Genomic DNA, 14,773 nt, shown 5'->3' with positions numbered 1-14,773 from the left:
TGCAACTTTACTTTCGGGGTCCCAATTTCGAATCCCAGCCCCTCTAACTTTTCTAAGTTATGTGCGTTTTAAGCAATTAAAATATATTTTGCTTCAACGGTGAAGGAAAACATCGTGAGGAAACCTGCATGCCTGTGAGTTCTCCATACTGTTCTCAATCTTACTACGGTCTTAACCACTCCTCCTCCAATGAGGAGGAGTGGTTAAGACCGTAGTAGCCAGCCTTAGTAGACCGTAGTAGCAGGTGAATTCAACGAGGAGACCCGAGCCTTGTAGCGACCCGGTAATGGGTTGATATGATGATGTTGATGAATCTAAATGATTTTCAGTGTCTTTATGTTACAAATATTTACGTATATTATTCATTACACACGTTGAGATGGTAACTCCAAAGTTATCCTTTACTTAACCCTCAGTAACGATTTTAATCTTTTACATGTAACAAAAATAAATAATGGGTCATTTACCAAGCTATAAAAAACAAAACATTAGTATTCTTAATCCAATTAAATCCATTGTAACGTTGTGCATTTCATGAGTATCATTACAATATATCATGAAAATTAATATCTTAGAGGATATCTGAGATTTAAACAGTGGGGCAGGGCGGGTGACGGGCGTAACATAACTCTTTAATTAACTATTTATAACATTTTATATACACACTTACATCCGAGCGATGCGGGGAGGGTCGCTAAATAAAACGAAAGTAATGAAAAATGATACTAAGTGAATTTTATTATAAAGCTGCATATCTGTTATCATTTCGGCCTCTCTTTTGCGGCGCTGAGTTTCATCTCCGGCACGCACCTTTATCATTTCGGAGTTATGTGCGATCTAAGCACCTTGCGGAACACCTGCATGCGTGTTACTTTCACCAATCCGCACTTACCTAGATAACCCTTCTCATTTTCGGAAGAGACCTTGTTGTGGGCCAGTCATGGGATGATGAAGATGTTCGTAAAAAATCAAGTTAATTTGTTGCTCTGTTAGGGTTCAAAAGTTACATTCAAACAAACACACAAACAAAATTTATACTATTATTAAGGATCACACTAAGAAGAGACTCCTCATCAGTGGCGGGCATAGAGGGTATGCGCATGGTATGCAGATGATATAAAATGAAGAAAATCTCCAGTACGAGTTATAAAAAACTTAAAAATAGGCATCGTAAGAGTTATATTAAGCCCACCCTAAGTTTTTTATAACTTGTACTGGGGATTTACTTCATTTTATATCATCCGCATACCCTGTGCATATCCTCTATGCACGCCACTGATCACTCCTGATAGTCTTTAATTACTGCTGTACTCACACTTATCTATTTTTCGTCACCATCATCATCATATCAACCCATTACCGACCCATTCCAGGGCACGGATCTCCTCTTACAATGAGAAGGGGTTAAGGCCGTAGTCTACATCGCTGGCCCAGTGCGGATTGGGTGACAATGATGGGTATACCTAATTAGAAATTAAAGTTTTTACAAAAACTACTGTACAGATACAGCAAAGACTGTAATATGGTTTTAGTCATTAAAACTTTAGGTTAGTAAAGTTTTAGTTCTTTTGCTCCTCCCACATGAGAAGGTGTTAAGACCGTAGTCAACCACGCTGGGCCAATGCGGATTTATGGACAATGATGGGTATACCTACTTATTAATTAAAGTTGCTACAAATTTTAGGTTAGTACAGTTTTAGATCATCGGACAATAGTCTGTAAAGCGAGTGTCCAGGGAACTAAAATTTTAATGACTAAAACTAATATATTATTAGTTCCGGAGACACTCCTGTTTTAGTAGTAGAGCTTTTTGTGACAGTGCTCAACGGGGGAAGTACTAACTAAGTTTAAGTTTAAAGACATTTATTCCCATAAAAAGACCTAAGTCACTTACATGGGAAACTTAATTTTCTATAATTTACTAGCGTACCCAGCCCGCTTCACCGGGCTAGATTTTGCTTTATTTTAATTAAACAATAAACTTAAATAATTAAATTTTTAATTTAAGTCTCATAATATATTAAATCATTTATTTCTCTCCGTATTCATTCTCTTCTATTCTCTTATCGAGCGGGTGAAGATCATTATCTACACTCAACAATAGAATATCACCATAGTAAATAAAAGCTGTATTTGACAGTTCAAAAATAGGAGTGCTCCGATCGTCACCAAACTTTACAGGATAACTCTCCAGGTCAATCCGGAGATTCCCTGAAAGTTTCATTTAAATCGGTCCAGCCGTTTTTTAAGATTATTGATGATACACTTCGCCATTAGACTAAGCTAAATACAATTTTACTATTATCTACTCATTCTATGTATTCTACTTTAAATTTATTGGTATTACTTAATATATAAGAACTTAATTTAGTTTTGAATACATTGAATGAGCTTGCATTTTTATAGGTATAGGTATTTTATTATAAAACTTGGCTAACTACTTAAAGTATTGCCATGCTTTCTGCCGCTAAGTAGCATTGATGTGTTCTTGTCTGAAGGCCGTGGTTGCCGGTGTAATAACAGGCACATTAGGTTTAACATCGACGCGACGCCTCAGCTTGATAGACACAGGGCGGAAATTTGGGACCGTGTTTCTTGCATACCCTGCGAAGTGTTGTTCTGTTTATAGACGATTGTTTTCTACTTAAAAACTGGCGGTTATCAATTTAAAATTCGAATTCAATAATTTATTCATGTAGACCTTATCACAGGCACTTATGAAGCGTTCATACATATAACATGTTACACTAATGTTAGGTGATGGTAATAACAGCAATAAACTAAAGCTAGGAGGGTTCCAACAGCCCTGGTTTAAGTAGATCCCACAACGAACTTTGCCAGCTTTTATTTTGTTATCACCATCTTACAGTAGAGTTAATATTTAGCTATGAAGTTAGAGCAATATATACTTAAGCTTTTTTAACATACTTGTAATCCTTAATCCTTAAAATTATATCTTATCTTGGTCTGTCAATATTACATTAAAAAAATCTTCCGATTCAAATATGTATATAATTTTAGCTGTCATTTGTATAAGGACAGCCAGTACAGTATGTTAATATGGTATACCAGAGGTCAGTGAACACAGTCCACCATTTCTGACGAGCTCATATAAAATTCACGGCTGGCATCACTGTGGTATCTGTATGTTATATGACAATGAAAGCCTTACGTCAGGGCAGTTCCGTGACGCACGCCCCGAATGTTTACGGCCTTATGGGGTCCTGACCCTGACTTTACGACGAAAGTCAAGGTAAATTTTAGTTTTTATACTTAAAAAATAAGACGTGATGCATTATTATGGTGTTCACATGTTTTGGAGCCGTCATCATTGACCTATTAACGTTTCACGCCTGCGCAAAGACATCCTCTTTCATAGAAAATTAAGTTTAAGATTTTATCTTTACTTATCTGTGGAAACCTGTCATTAGTTTTAAGTCAACCAATTTGTTAACTATTTAGTATTTGTATAGTAAACTGTTGGTTTTCCAATTAAAAAAATAAAATAAAGAAAACCTACCACGCTGCTCCAATATAGGTTTTTTATTCCAGTACAAGTTGTTCCTTGACTGCAATCTCACCTGGTGCTATGTGATAATGGAGTCTAGTTTAAAAAAGTTTATTCTTCCGAAAATACATAATGTGTATGGAAAGGAAATTATAAATACATATTACCCAAAACATTTGAAGATCTCCCCACCCATTTTGCAATGTTTAAATGAAAAAAAAACATATATTTTTAAGGAAATAGTGCAAGAAATACCACTGTTTCATAAAGATTGTCTTAATGATAACAATAAGATTAAGTTGTTAATATTCATACAATAGATACATATAGTTACTTGCGTACTCGCCATCCTCACCATAAACGCAAAGTTTCTAAGAGTATGGTTAATGTTATTTTAAAATGCTTGTTACAGTTTAATTTAAACATAAAAGAAAATAAAAAGATGAAAGTGGCTGGCTAACCTGTTAAGGAGTATGGCTGACGGGCTTAATAAATAATATCTCGTTGTGTAAGTGATAAAAAAGACTTTCAAGATCACTATATCTACTAATGACGGTATATTAGGCTACACTTTGTTACATCAACTTTTCATTGCGGTTAATTAGATTAGGCGCCCTCAGACTATGCCCTGCCGGTCACGTCCGCAGCTCGTTGAGTGGCACGTACACCTCTCTAAATCAACTTTAACGATCACAAATCTATTACATATTACAATTATTTCAGCTAAATTATTACGTTAATTAATTTGCAATGTACACTCAATTAAGGTATCATAAAATTAGTCGATTTGTGACACTGCATTTCGATAATAGGCATCAGAACTAATATTATAAATTTAAATTTAATTCAATTCAAATTCAATTCATAATTCATTTATTTCAAGAAGGCCTAGTTTATGAGCACTTTTCAAGTCAGCCACCGGTTCGGAAGGCAGATTCCACTGAGAAGAGCCGGCAAGAAACTAAGCAGATTGCTCGTGTTCAACATCATTTTATATCTATCAATCTTTAGAATTGTTCTGTTTTGTAAGAGATGATAGCGGAGTAGCTTGCTTCCAAGCAGCCTTGTCGTTAAGGCAATAATTAGTCGTGTATTAACCGCGATTGGTTAAATGTGTTTTAATATATTGTTAAACTTAGGTAAAAGTAGATCTAATATAAAGTAGATCTAATATCGTGTCATATAAGCATATACCCATCTCCACAAAGGATTTCTGTACTTTCTCAAAGTGCAGATACCACTAATTTAGGAGTATGTCCGTTTCTAGTAAGCCGATTATTTATATTGACTTTTTGTTTATAATTACTTATGTTTTGTTTAAGAAAGATTATATTATTATAAATATGTTGTGAGGCTATTGTAAATATATCTATTTCTTTAAATTTCGTGTTTCGTGTGATCTAAGTTAATATATCGATAGCAAGACATTATACACTATCGAAGTATGGAAAATAAACAAGTCTAGCAGTTTCCACATTTGTTAACTGTCTGATTTTTCTGACAGAATAAGCAGCTGAGCTGAGCTTACCCGCTTGTGCCTCGATATGGGCACCCCACTGTAGCTTACAATCTAAGGTAACTCCTAGAACAACTGTCCATTTTTAATGATTCTCCATTTGTCATTACTTTTTCATTCAATGCGCTCTTGGACAGCATTGCTCAATGGGATCTATTCCATGACGGGTGGACAGCATTGTTCCTTGAATTATTCAGGTACTCTGAGAATATTGAATGACCTTTACTTCAATATTCTCAGAGTATCACTGTAGTACACTATATTAATATAATGTATTTTATAATGTTAAATGTCATCTTTCATTCATTTGTCTTCTAGTTAACCATAAATTATGTAGTTATATCTAGTTAGTGTAAGTGGCACTGTCGAACTAACAAGAAAAATAAATAAATAAATCAATGTCGCCAACGCAAATGTTTTGCCGACCCGTCTGGACGCGCAGTGTCCCGCGTTAGATCTCCTATTCCTCTTACTCTTACTCTATCGGGGCTAAATTCACTGCTGTCGCCTCACTGTGACATATTAGCAAATCCAATTTGACGGCCGACTGGCGCATGGACCCTACTTTCTGAGTCCATGGCCGTGGGTTTGATTCCCACAACTGGAACATGTTTGTTCGATGAACATGAATGTTTTCCAGGTGGCTATCTCTATATTTCAAGTATTTATGTATATCATTCTTATAAGTATTCATCAGTTATCTTAGTACCCATAACACAAGCTACGCTTACTTTGGGGCTAGATGGCGATGTGTATATTGTCGTAGTATATTTGTTTATATTATTTATTTATTTATCCCTGGAGCACGTAATTGCACTTTGTTTAAAACTTTACTTGATTGTGTAAGAACATTACTTACTAGTAGTAATTACTATTGTTACGTTATTTGCAAGAGCGTGTTATAATTATTAATGAGTTAATACACTTTTATTGTACATCACATACGGAAAATTCACAAAATACAAATATAATGGAGCGTTAAGTTAGAAGGTGCAATTTGGCGGCCTTATAGTGGTCTCTTCCAAATCAAAGGCGTAGAAGAAAAAAACTATAGATGCTGTTGTTACTGTTAATTATGTTTTTTTTCCTTTCTTTTGTTCTCTTTTCAATTTGTATAATTTAAGTTCCCATGAACTGACTTACCTATTACGTTATTGTTCCCATGTATTTAATTAGTGTAATTGGTGTTAACCGTACAGATTGAATTAAAAATAAATAAAGTATATTGTATGATATTCATTGTTCTTAGGTTTAGGTAGGAACTGCTAACTTTCGTTGCGAACCACGCGCGTCTCGTCGGTAACTTCAACGCGCGTCTGCTGCCTTTTCTGAAAAAGATACAAGATGCCAGTTATAACTTGGGGATACTTGGAATTATTTTACCATTTTTGAAATTTAAGACAAAATTACGTGACTGGTTGGTTGATAAATGCTATTACTCGGTAAAAGAGACTTGGATAACAAAATATAATTATAAAGTATTTAGGTACTAATTTAATTTATAAGTTATTTTCAATTGTCTTTCCATGATTATAATTATTCCATAGAGTAAAATTAATGACATTTTTGCATATTATTTTACATATTTTGATGATTTTTAGTTATTGGATAAATGAATTTGTGTAAATTAAGGATTCATAGATTTTGACTGAACATGTATATCTTAAGAATAATTAAATTGAATGAAATTGAATATAGCATCATTATTCCATGATATCGCGTCAAATAACACGCTCATTTGCTCATTATAAGGACTTGTTTGTAACACAATAATGAGTATTTTATTACCGTTACTACACGTGTACACTGTACAGTGTACAGCAATTGCCAATTACACTTAATTACACGTAATTTTGAGCTCACTGCAAGCCGATTCTGTATCTCAGTTGACCCAAAATTTAGCTAGCCACTGTGAAAAATTGCCACAGGATAACCTGTTAGTACAGTGATATTTTGCTTTCTGAAACCTAAATTCTCAATCGAGTTCATTTCAACTAGGTTGGTCAGACAATTAGGCGTTATTAGATGGCAACTTTCTACAGTGGCTAGCTAAATTTGGTGTCAACTGGGATACAGAATATCCCTACTGGTTAATAAGAGTGATACTTCTATGAGAGGGAAGTGCACTGACTTGGCAAGGTGAGTGATGCCCTCCTCGAGAGTGTCTTAACAGAAAACTTCTTATTTTTCCACTAAATTCTAATTCAAATTCAAATTCATTTATTTCAAGTAGGCCTAATATAAGCACTTTTGAAACGTCAAGTATGTCTGTTTGTAGTGACTCTACCACCAGTTCGGAAGGTAGATTCTCAGCAGAAGCCGGCAAGAAACTCAACAGTTGCTCTTTTCCAACATAAATTTACAATTTAAAAATCATTGTTCTATCTTGTTGTATCTGGTACAGGTAAGCTCTTGACTGTAATCTCACCTGCTGGTACAGTCCAAGACTGTAGCGGGCTGTGACATTCCAAGGCTGTAGCGGGCGGGCCGGAGTAGTCGTACTCCCTAATCGGGTTCTGGACATCGCACCGGAAAGCAAAACGCTTAGCGGCCCGTCTTTGTTGGTGGTAACTAGCCACGGCCAAAGGCTCCCACCAGACTAAACCAGAGAAATATGAGAAATAAGAAATTCCTATATTGCCTCTGCCAGGAATCGAACCCGGGACCTTAGACTTGAATTCACAGCGCTCACCGTTGCGTTGCTTCTTTTTTCGGTGCCTCTCCGACTAGTTGCTTGCTGCTGTGTTGCTTGAACCTCATTATGCGATAGGTACTGTGTATCAAAACCTTGACAAGGTACGGAACCCTTGACTCAAGGCGCGAGAATGACTCGCACTTAGTTTGATGAATTTTAATATATTAATAATTATGTTTACCTATTTAAATTTGAATAACTACAAATCTTCCATTTTTCGGAATGAATCATACTGTGCGAGGTTAGGCTTAAATACATTCAAATATTAATATGTACCCAAAGCATTACTTTATGTTTATACTGTAAATAGCATTCCTCAAAAGATCACTTCCCTTTTTTTAAATATATTGTGAGAATCTAAAAAGTGTAGATAGCCTAGTGGTTAGAGCTTACGACTTCCTTTCGGGCGGACCGAGTTCGATCCCCGGCACGCACCTCTGTCTTTTCGGAGTTACGTGCGTTTTTAATTCAAGCAATTAAAATAGCACTTCTTGATACCACGAAAATATGGTGAGGAAACCTGCAAGTCTGAGAACTCTCCGTAATACTATGAAAATTATTATAAATCATGGAATTCCGCAAAGTAACGCCTATTTCTATCCAATAGTTCTCCGTAATGTTTTTAAATGCATATAGGTATGAAGCCTATCAATCCACACTTGGCCAGCGTGGTGGACTACGACCCTTGCATTACTTCGTTTAAGCGAAAATTGTAGGAATTCTTAATGAATAAAAGTTACTATGTAATTAATCTTATAGATAAGGTGTGACATTAATTTGACATGATTTTTCTATTTTACCAATATTAGTTTGCATGTTGTTTAGCGGATTTTGTTTAATTTGTTTCTAACCATAATATTTAAGATCTGTATACAAACCCAAATCCGCAAAGATTCTCATTCTCAGAGGAGACTAATGCCCTGTAGTCGGCCGGTAAAACGTTCATGATGATGACGTTAAATTTAAAAATTACGTTTAGGAATTAACTACACTCATCTACCTATTAAGTATATATAATTACACAAGGATTAACACCGAAACTTCTGAACCGTTTTAACTTTTTTTTTTACTGTAGAAGTAGAAAAAAACTACATTGTATCTAGGATTGATTAAATCTCAATTTATAAATGCAGTATTATTTTATTGCGAAGTAATTGTTTAGTACCTACCTAAGAAAAGCACAGCAACGCGTGGCCGGGTCTGCTAGTAAATATATAAGTAAAACTTAAAAAAAAAATATCTTTGAAATAAGGAATGGTACTGTAAATCACTCTTGGGAATTAAAGGAATTTTCCATTCTAGGAGCAAAAGTAGCCTATGTTACACTCCGTCATTCCAACTAACTCTATGCCAAAAACTTTTGGCATAGAGTTAGTTTCATTGGTCGCTTACTTAGGGCGTGAAGGAATAACATACGAACAAACATACGTTTACATTTAAAATGGTAGTTAAGATTTCAATTTCATCAATTAATGTAATATTTTAATTAGTATCTAGTAGAGTTATGGTGAGGTGAACCGCCGAATCCAACTCGGATGGGCAGCGTTCGGGAAACTCCGTGCCATCTTTTCGTCAGAAATCCCTCAGTGCCTGAAGACGAAAGTCTTCGAACAGTGCGTGTTGCCAGTGATGACCTATGGCTCTGAAACATGGTCGTTAACTATGGGCCTCATAAGAAGGCTTAGAGTCACTCAGCGGGCGATGGAGAGAGCTATGCTCGGAGTATCTCTACGCGATCGAATCAGAAATGTGGAGATTCGTAGAAGAACCAAAGTTACCGACATAGCTCAACGAGTCGCGAAGCTTAAGTGGCAATGGGCCGGGCACATAGTTCGGAGAAAGGATGGACGTTGGGGTCCCAAGGTGCTGGAATGGCAGCCCCGTACTGGTAAGCGCAGCGTTGGTCGACCCCCAACGAGGTGGACAGACGACATTAAGCGCGTCGCAGGTAGCCGTTGTATCCAAGCGGCTCAGAATCGTGGAACTTGGAACTCCCTACAAAAGACCTATGTCCAGCAGTGGACGTCTATCGGTTGATGTGATGAGAGTTATGAGCACAAATTTAAAACAAAAGATAAAACATATTTATATTAGAATATATTTGCTAAATCAGTGGTCATGGCTCGATTTGCACCAATATGCTAATAGTCCGAGTTCTAACCTCTTTATTAATAAAAAAAAACCTCTGTAACTGCTTCCAAAACAACACTCAAGAATAACATTTAAAAGATTCATAATAATATGTTAGTATCCGAGTTATGACTATAATAATTTGTATTTACTACTTTAGGCATAAAAAAGGAATATATTTTATTGCAATATGATATAATATATATTTATGTAGAAATATGTTAATGAATAAATATATTTATTTAATAAAAATAATTTACTTCAAGTAAAAAATAAAAATAAAACAATCAAAGTGAAAGTCAAATATTACATCATTCAAATAGGCAAATAGATGGCACTTTTGATGCGTTGGTTGCATACCAAATGTGTACATAGTCGTAGCATTGAGTAGTGATGGCGATAACTGCATTCGTTAACTTAAAACTTAAACTACGAGGGTTCCAAACGCGCCCTGGTCTAATAAGAAGCCCACAACAAACAACTCAGCCGGGTGTTCTTTTTTCCTGTCACCATCTAACATTGTCATTTGAATTGCTTGTTTTGTGTAGTCGTATTGCACTGCAAGCTTATTTTCGCTTCTAACGTTCAAAAGATTGCAGTCACATCTTCTCTTACATTTAGATTTAGATATATTTTGGTAAGCGTACATTAAATTATAAAATGACATTGTGAGATGGCGATAACAAAAAAAAAACACCCGGCGAAGTTTGTTGTGGGCTTCTTCCTAGACCAGGACGCGTTTGGAACCCTCGTAGCTTTAGTTTTAAGTTTACGAATGTGGTTATCGCCATCATCTCACTACCGTGTAATTCTTATGTACGCATCAAAAGTGCCACCTATGGGCCTACTTGAATAAAGATATTTTTGACTTTGACTTTGACTTTGAATATGTATTGGCTATAGACTGTCATTATTTTAACATGTTTAAAAATATCTCTCAATTACTCTCTAATAATTTCATATATACATGTATCTATATATATATATATTTTATTAGTGTAATTTTTGTTTCTGCATTCGTATATAGTTATTTGAACGTAGGTTTATCTTACACCACCTATTTGTTCTCGCTCTTGTTGCAAATAAAGAGACAAATAAAGAGTTTAAATAAATAATAATTTAAGCAAATATTAAGTGGAAAATCAGCTCCTATTAACAAACCACCACACTTCGCATGAACATCTTCCTACAAAGTACCGTCCTATGTCCTATGCCTGAGGTGTGATCGGCAACCACGCACTTTAGACCGGAACACAGCAATGCTTCTTGGCGGGAGAAATAAGCGTGACCGTATTAACTTTCCTCGCGAACTCTCACGTTAAACTCGACTCCTCTATAAACGTAGACTGCTAACCACAATACCTTCCGTTACGTCACGAAGTCGAGTAAATATCGATCAACATCACAGTTACAAATTTTATATACAATGATAATCGCGGTTTAAGCACCAATAATATTACTGACCGAAAGCAGATACAAAAGAAATCGACTAGAGGCTTAAGGCTAATTAGAAGGCTATAAGGCTATAAACTTACATATACATATACATTATATAAACTTAATAGTAAGATAAGACATGAAAGGAAATTTCTTTCCGAGGAAGGTTTAATTATCTTGTACTAATTATTAAAAAATAAATATTACGACCTCTGACGCTCCAGTGTGATGTCTTGCGGTGTTCTGGGTTCGATTCCCGGTTGAAACAGCATCGATCTACCTTTTTTTATTTAAAAAAAAAGTTAGACGGCCGATTGGCGCAGTTTGCAGCGGCCCTGCTTTCTGAGCCCAAAGTCGTGGGTTCGATTCTCACTACTGGAAACTTTTTGTGTGATTAGCATGAATGTTTTCCAGTGTCTGGGTGTTTATATGTATATTGCTATTTATTTATGTATATTATTCATAAAAATATTCATTAGTCATCTTAGTACCCATAACACAAGCTAACGCTTACTTTGGATCTAAGTGACAATGTGTGTATTGTCGTAGTATATTTATTTACTTATTTATAAATTATAACGGACCAAGCCACCTGATAATAAGTGGAAAAACATCGATTATAAACAAAGTAAAATTTCTCAGAGCACGCAAGGAACACGTCTTATAACGTGACATCTGAGTCCATCAAACTGAGGAGTTGGTGTTAAGCCTCTTGAGCCTGGAATAACACTGGCAACCGCCTTTAGACCGAATCACAGCAATTGCAAATCTAAAATTTATTCAAGTTGGCCCAGTTTAACGTCAAGTCTGTTTGTATTGACTCTACCACCGTTTCGGAAGGCAGACTCCACCGAGAAGAGCCGACAAGAAACTCAGCAGATTGCTCTTTTTCAACATTATTTGCCTGTTTAAATTCTTTTAAATTTTCTACCTTGAGATGAGAGCGGAGCCTGCTTACAATCAGTTTTTGTTTTGTCACTGCTTTGTCGGCTGAAATAAGCATGGCGGTAGAACTTTCCCAGACGAGCTCTATTACAAATAGCTCATATATTACTAAAATGGTAGGTGGTTAAGTTTCCTTTCGACCCTGGTTTCGGACTCCAAGGCTGTAAGTTCGATTCCCACAACTGGATTCCCACAAATGGAATTCCCACACTTTCAGTGTTTATCTGCGTATTAAAAGTATTTATGTATATTATTCTTCAAAATATTCATCAGTCATCTTAGTACCCATAACACAAGTTATGCTTACTTTGGGGCTAGATGGCGATTTGTGTGTTGTCTTAGAATATTTATTTTTATTTATTAGTGTTATTCTGCAAAAAATATTTTGGAGAGTGTGCTCGGAAGTATTTGATTTATTTCAAAGCCAAGTCCACACCGTTCCTTCAACCTGCGTCTTTAGCGGCGTTCAAGTTTGCGACCTGCGCTCAACCAATCACAAGACACTTGCTAAAATGCGCTTCAACTGATTGGCTGCACGTCGCACGTATAGAGTCTGTACCGGTACGTAGTTAAAAAATCTTCCAGAATACCCGGTATTGGTATCCTCTAGGCAAGCACACACATTGATCCGTATCACTACCTATCATCGCCTACCTAATATGGATTGCAATGAAACGCTGGTCTATACATTAAAAAAAATATATATTTTCCAACAGATATTTTATACTTATGAGGCACAAGCAGGGTACAGTGGTACGAGGGGGACCAAGATAAATTGCCAAAAAATAATTCTCCAGACTTAATGAAAATGTATGTCTGGAATTTAGGGGAAAATTAGGTGTTGGTGTCCATCGGTCCCGGTTATTGTTAAAGCCCACTAACTTGCTTTGTAACTGCGTGGTAGGCCTTCGCTCTACAATCATCCCCTGATAAGCCTGTGCCTCGCAGTGGGACGTTAATATGCATAGTTTTAGTTGTTTACGTGGAATTTTTACCCATTATCTAGGCTCACTAACCCGCATCGCGTGGATCGTGCTTATTAATCTCTATAAACCTTTGCCCAGCGGTGGGATAGTAATTATTGATGATTATGAATCTAGAGGATTCTTCCCTGACGTCAGAAGGCTTGCGGTTAAGCCGCCCATTATGTTATCTGAGCCTACGATATTATATAAATTGTATGTGATGAGTTTATTATCAGTAGTGTTTATGTTGGACCGTAAATAGATCGCTCCAAAATGAAGGTGCTTATTGTTTTCAGTGTCGTGTTTTATGTCTCCGTGAGCTGTCAATATGGTAAGCACCAACATTTCACATTTTTCTGCATCATCACTATCATTATCAACCCATGAACGGCCCTCTACATAACTTATCTCAGGTTGAGAGAGGTTTAGGTCCGGGGAGGAAATAGGGGAATACGTTTCCTCTTCATTTTCTAAAAGAGACTCACCGTAAAGCCGGAATATCGCCGAATTATATTTTGCTAAGGCCAGTTACTTCATCCACCATGAATAAAACAATAGCTTTGGACCTTTAGCCCTTAAGCCGTCATGAGCTTTATTTGGTGACGATTATTATTACGTGATCAAGTAATAGATATTAATCTTATATGGCTTAATCGCCGAGTGTGGAATGGCAGACTAGTTTCCTCCCTAAATTTTTATACACTGTTTTAGTAAATGATAAATAAAAAAATTAATAAGTACATTACTTTGTTAAGTTAGAGGTGCGCGCCGGGTGTCGAACTCGGTTCCCACCGCCGTGTAGCAAAACCTACACTGTTAACTGGACATCGGGCACAAGTGATTTTGTCAACTTCCCTGGCGCAGTAGTTAAACCCGTGGTATTCGATCTCGGATGGTTCTGGTTCCATCCCCGGAAAGGATAACATTTAATTTTATAACGTCTGAATTTTCTGTAGTCTGGACTGGGGAATTATAGATATCTCTATCGACAAAGACGTACCGCCAATGCATCTTTGCTAACTCGATAAGTTGCTCGAGGGGATTTGATCTCGCCACTAGCTGGGTCGCGAAAGCGTTCCCGTGGCCCAGCCAGCAGGCGACTTGTTGGAACACTGTCGGGTATTTTAGTCGTTACGGGTCCAACATAATAACCGTGCCTCCCCGTGGCGCGGTGCTATCCATATATATATATATATATATATCCTTAAGGATTTCCCCACGATAAAAAAGGAAGGGAATTTGACCTGCTACGTTCAGGACTTTGAGAACTCAAAATTCTGAACGTAGTCCTGTTTTTTTAGTTTTTATATTTTTATCTATTTCATTTGTTTTTTGTATTCTTTTTTCGCTTTTCATATTTTTACTTTAGTCAAATATGTTTTATTACTTACAATGACTCACAATGATTACTTACAATGATTGTTACCCAACTGTCGAGCTACAGTCAGGACCGTTTCTTTAAGTGGTGCAAGCAGCGTCTGGCACGTGCCAGTCGTAAGACTGTAGCGAAACACTTGGATTTGGACGAGACTTTTACAAGCAGGTCGTGAACTTTACCAGTAATATTGGATAGAGGC

The sequence above is a fragment of the Pararge aegeria genome, chromosome 15 (assembly GCF_905163445.1).
Source record: "Pararge aegeria chromosome 15, ilParAegt1.1, whole genome shotgun sequence".
In the NCBI taxonomy this organism is placed as follows: Eukaryota; Metazoa; Arthropoda; class Insecta; order Lepidoptera; family Nymphalidae; genus Pararge; species Pararge aegeria.
Note: the sequence above shows the minus strand (reverse complement) of the source record.